This window comes from Oncorhynchus keta, chromosome 20 (assembly GCF_023373465.1).
Source record: "Oncorhynchus keta strain PuntledgeMale-10-30-2019 chromosome 20, Oket_V2, whole genome shotgun sequence".
NCBI lineage: Eukaryota > Metazoa > Chordata > Actinopteri > Salmoniformes > Salmonidae > Oncorhynchus > Oncorhynchus keta.
The window spans coordinates 12,802,945-12,808,944 of record NC_068440.1 but is presented as its reverse complement, the minus strand read 5'-3'; positions in this window follow the sequence as shown (position 1 = coordinate 12,808,944).

Below are 6,000 nucleotides of genomic sequence, written 5' to 3'. Positions count from 1 at the left end.
TAAAACTATCATGCATAACAACCTTCATATTTTAACATCATTCACAAGGAACCTTCATTAGTTATTTTTTAATTCCAGTAAGTAATTATTAAGTTAAGTTAAATTATTTTAAATCAGTATTGTGAACAGTATTGTTGCTGGTGTCACTGACTGGATTAGTCCTGTGCACCACAAGGCTGTATTAGACTTTGCTGAGCTAAAGCCAAGGCATAAGCTTCTGGCTCGATGGGGTTTAGTAAAGCTATTCCTGACCATCACTGATGTGAAAAGGGTTTTATAAATGAAATGTGATTGATTTGATCTAATACTGTCACGACTTCTGCCGAAGTCGTTGCCTCTCCTTGTTTGGGCGGTGCTCGGCGTTCGACATCACTGGTCTTCTAGCCATCATTGATCCTTTTTTCATTTTCCATTGGTTTTGTCTTGTCTTCCCACACACCTGTTTTACATTTACATTTACATTTAAGTCATTTAGCAGACGCTCTTATCCAGAGCGACTTACAAATTTTCAATCCCATTCATTACCTGTTGTGTATTTAACCCTCTGTTTCCCCTCATGTCTTTGTCAGAGATTGTTTATTGTCAGTGTAGTGTTGTTTGTTGTATAGGTGCGTGTCGGGTCTTCGTACCCATATTTTGTTTATGTTCTTTTCCTGTTTAGTGTTATGGAGCATGTTACTAGGACATTATTAAAAGACTCCATTTTACACTCAGTTTGACTCTCCTGCGCCTGACTTCCCTGCCACCTATACACATATGCCTGACAAATACATGTCTTCAGGTATCAGGCAAAGTTACTCAACACGTTACAATAACATCAATTGCTCTGACCTGGGTTCAAATAGTATTGAGCCTGTCTGGAGTGAGTGCCAGAAAGATGGGGTTTGCTCTTATGGGACTACTACAATATTTCCATTGTGCCGGTCAAGCTCAATCACCGACCACAGTGCGTTAGAGTATTTGAAATATATTATTTACAGCCATGTCTGGTTCCAACCCTTCTGCCTTTGTGGTCCTGAGCAAGGCACATAAACCCCTAAACTGCTACCCGGGTACTGCTCTGAGACTTACCCGGCGCTTCCAGACTGTTGTGTGAATCGTATGTCAGAGGGTTGGGTACTGTGACAGAAGAAATACAAATGTTATTTGTACTGATATATAAAAGAGCTTTTCGAGGGGACTTGTGTTTAACAAATAACTCATAAATGATGCTGATGAAATATGTTATAATAGTTATGAATGTATATACATTATATACACATTGTCACGCCCTGGTCGAAGTATATTGTGTTTGTCTTTATTTATTTGGTCAGGCCGGGGTGTGACATGGGTTTATTGTGGTGTGTTTTGTCTTGGGGTTTTGTTAGGTATTGGGTGTGTGGCTTAGTGGGGGTATCTAGCAAAGTCTATGGCTGTCTGGAGTGGTTCTCAATCAGAGGCAGGTGTTTATCGTTGTCTCTGATTGGGAACCATATTAGGCAGCCATATTCTTTGAGTGTTTTGTGGGTGATTGTTCCTGTCTTTGTGTTTGCACCAGATAGGGCTGTTTCGGTTTTCACATTTCATTATTTTGTAGTTTCTTCATGTATAGTTTTTTCCTTCATTAAAATATCATGAATCATCATCACGCTGCATTTTGGTCTGACTCTCCTTCTCCACAAGAAAGACGTTACACACATAATATATATTTTTTACCTTTATTTAACTAGGCATGTCAGTTAACAACAAATTCTTCTTTACAACGTCAGCCTACACCGGCCAAACTCGGACGACGCTGGGACAATTGTACGCCTTCCCATGGAACTCCCAAATACGTCCGGTTGTGATACAGCCTGGATTCGAGCCAGGGTGTGTGTAGTGACACCTCCAGCACTGAGATGGAGTCCATTCAAATATATTATTTTTATTAATACAATTAATGAAGTCCAACTCCACGTAAAACTAGAAATCAGAAATCCAAGATAATTTCCTCCATTGTTGGGCTCACCATGTGGGGTCATTGTGACCCTCAATCATAGTTACCAGTTGATTACAACAATCACTTTTGTTAGAGATTTATAAACCGAATCTACCTTTAAAATAAATGTTGTGTAAAAAGATATGGGAAGTAGCACATGTGTGTGTAGGACTGTTAAATAGAAAAAGGATGACTGCTGGCCATTGACTAAAATAAATTAATGGCTCCAAAGTTAAGTCAATTAAGTACAATGAAGCACATTTCTGGCTAATTGTATTTGTCACCTAAACCATTTACAATAAAACAAGGTCAGTATATAACTGTTATTATACTCTCAAACAGATTCTTTGCCACTCCCTTTCTTTCAATTATTTTTTGTCCATCCCACATTTTTTGTCAGAACACCTAACCAGTTTTCCATACCACGTCAGTACCTGGGGATATATATTTGTTTAAGCTAAGTAACTCTGACATGCATTCCTCTGTCCCTCCCTTTTTCGTCACCTTTATCTTATTATCTTTGGTGCCTCCCAAAATATTATGTCACCTGAAAGACAGACAATTTGTGGCATCAAACCAGCCCTATAGTAATATAAACTAGAAATACATTTTCATGACAGTGTGCCTACTGTATCAACAATTGTAAGCTACCTCAACCCCATATTGTTATTTATATATCTATATATTTTTGTCGTTGTTGTTGTTGCTGCTTTTTTGTTTTGCTCTTTTGCACCCATTATCTCTACTTGCACATCATCATCTGCACCTCTATCACTCCAGTGTTAATGCTACATTGTCGTTATTTCGCCTCTATGGCCTATTTATTGCCTTACCTACCTAATCTTACCACATTTACACACTGTACATAGATTTTTCTATGACTGATTGTAAGTTTGTGTTGTGTTATTGATTGTGTTGTTTGTATTGTGTTATTGATTGTAAGTTTGTTTGTCCCGTGTGTAACTCTGTTGTTGTTTTTGTCGCACTGCTTTGCTTTATCTTGACCAGGTCGCAGTTGTAAATGAGAACTTGTTCTTAATCGGCCTACTTGGTTAAATAAAGGTGAAATTAAAAATACATTTAAAAAAAGCTTGAAATGGTTAACAGAAATAGAAAGATAATGCGATTTTAGAGTAGATATAAGCTAGATATTGTGATTATCTTTGACCAAACAAGACCTTCCTCAATTGATATTTGGAGAAATTACAGAAATAGGTGGCTGGCATTGAAGTGTTTGCTTTAGGTAAGTAATAATCTTTACTCTATAATGGAATATATAAATGGAAAGGTTTGATAACATTTTTTAAATTAAATTGCACACTGTACAAAACATAGAAATACATACAAATATATCAAGGTAAAATGGTCTTAAAAGAAAGGATAAAAATCCCAAATTGATAATGTAAGGCAAAAACATTGAAACTTCTGGTTATTATGTATGTGTTATATGTGATCACCATTACACTTTTGATGAAGTACACCTACTATTCTGTCACAGAATGTGGATAGGATTCAGAGTGAGTTGCTGGCAGACCATTTGAAAACTTTAAATGACTTCCTCTTTTTTGAAGTAACAGTTACATGATTTACAGTGCCTTCAGAAGGTATTCATACCTCTTGACTCATTCCACATTTTGTTGTGTTACAGCCTGAATTCAAAATGGATAAAATAGAGATTTTACAACATTCTCAAACAGAGAATTAGTGAACATAAAAGTTAAATCAGGAGAAACAACAGGGATTATCCAGTCACAGTACATTTTAATAACCAAAAACATGACATTTCTACATTTAAATTTTGAGGCATAGAGAAAGTCAAGATATCAGACCAGGGAGTTGATATAAATGATACTCTGAGCAAAAGAGAATGTTTTGGGATTTTCACCCTCCACATATGAAATGCCCATGCGGTTTTTCTTGTTCAGTACCCAATGATTTATGACAACTTTATTGATAGGTCGATGTCCTCATTGTGGTTTCACAGTCTTGTTTAATACATTTTATGTACACACTTTATTAGAATTATTAGAACACTTATGAAATGCGCATTGTTATTTTTGCTAACATGCTTGTTTTCCTTCAACTTCAATCCCATTCAATGCATTGAACGGATGTGGGTGGAGCAAATAAAAAAAGTTCTGATCAAGGCCTTGAGGCCGATATGTAAAGCTTAATACAGAGCAGTGATATTAGCAAGAGCAGTGTGCAGGTTTCTAATTTTTTCTCATCTTTTGAAGAATATAGAAATTGGATTGGTAAACTTTTGATGGCCAAGATTACTTATGTTTTTTAAGCAGTAAAATGCTGATTTCTCTTGAAAAATTGCAACGCTAATGTGGAATATAATATATTTTATGTATTATATTTTATATTTGAAAAAACATCCACTTCGATGAACTACACCAATTACTTTCACAGAATATGTATAGAATTCAGAATTAATTGCTGGGCGCTGGCAGACCATTTGAAAATTTGAAGTGACTTTTCCTCTTTTATGAAGTAACATGATTGACGTGATGCAGTAATAGGCTGATTTCTCATGGAAAAAATGCAATGCTACTGGATTTTACTCTGTAATTTCACTACGGTGAATAAATCCATGTTCACAGCACTTATAGTGGCTATTGTGAAATTATTCACACCCTTGAAAACCTTTATTCAATGAGATGTCTTGCATCATAGTTATTCACACCTCTTGATCTGGCACAACAAAATGAGTTCAAGTGCATATATTTGCTTAACAAGTGTCGTGGCATTTTTCTGCTTTACCAAATGAGGAGAGTTACAAACTACACACCAGTCAGAGTTATACTTAAATGACATATTTAATAATAAAGAACTTTGCAATTGCCTTTTTTCACTTTCAATGACGCTCTCTCTCTAATGAACCATTGAAAAGTGACTACAGAAAATTACATTATCACACTGCTGTAACATCTATTAGTTGCATTATATTACCACACTACTGTAAAAAAATGCAACTCAGGTGTGGTAATCTCAATAAGGTATTATAGGTAATATTATTATCAATCATTGGAATCATTTCAGTATTTAATTTATGTAGCTAGAAATTATAATTGTTTATTGTATATAATAAAGATGTAAAAACCTGCACCATGTTGATGAAGGGTAATCTTGGAAATAATGATATTGTGCACAATAAACAAATTAACCATTCATCTCATAAACCACAGTGTTTTTATGGTGGATTATCCTTGGAGTTCTGACCACAACTGCAGTTTACACAACTGCAGCTCCTACTACAACGACCACAACTGAAGCTCCTACGACAACTATAGCTACAACTACAACAACTGTAGAGTGTTGTAGGGCCTGCTCAATCAAAAACCAGCAACAGGAAGACACAATGTTAAAATTAACAGCCCAATAATACAGTTTAAAGTGAGGAAGGCCATAGCCCCCATCTATCTTGTACTTGCATAAATGCTTCCTTGAAATTCTGGCTGCCAGGTTATCCCATAAAAATTGAGTTACTATTGAATCCAGTTTCTTAAAATAGCTTTGTGGTATGGAATTGGGTAGACATTGGAAGAGGTAAAGAAACCTGGGTAGGATAACCACTTTAATAACGTTTATACGACCAACCAAGGAGACAGGCAGAGTTTTCCAAAAATCAATATATTTTATTTAAGCTGATAAATTTGCATGTCCCATTTCACTTTCAATAGCTGATCAAGTTCTCTTGTCACTACAATGCCAAGGCTTGTCAACTTGTCCATCACTGTTCTAAATGGGGTAGGTATTGCATATCCACAGTCCGTGATATTGGCATCAATTCGCTTTTTTGGCCCTCTGTTTCTTGGAACCTAGAACAAGCATTTAATTTCTGTTTTGTCCGAGTTTAAAAGTAGAACATTTGCCGCCATCCACATCCTTATGTCTGAAACACAGGCTTCCAGGTTAACATTATGTTTCCGAATGACATCACCAAGAGGTAAAATATATAGTGAAAACAATAGTGGTCCTAAAACAGAGCCTTGAGGAACACCGAAATTTACAGTTGATTTGAGGACAAACCATCC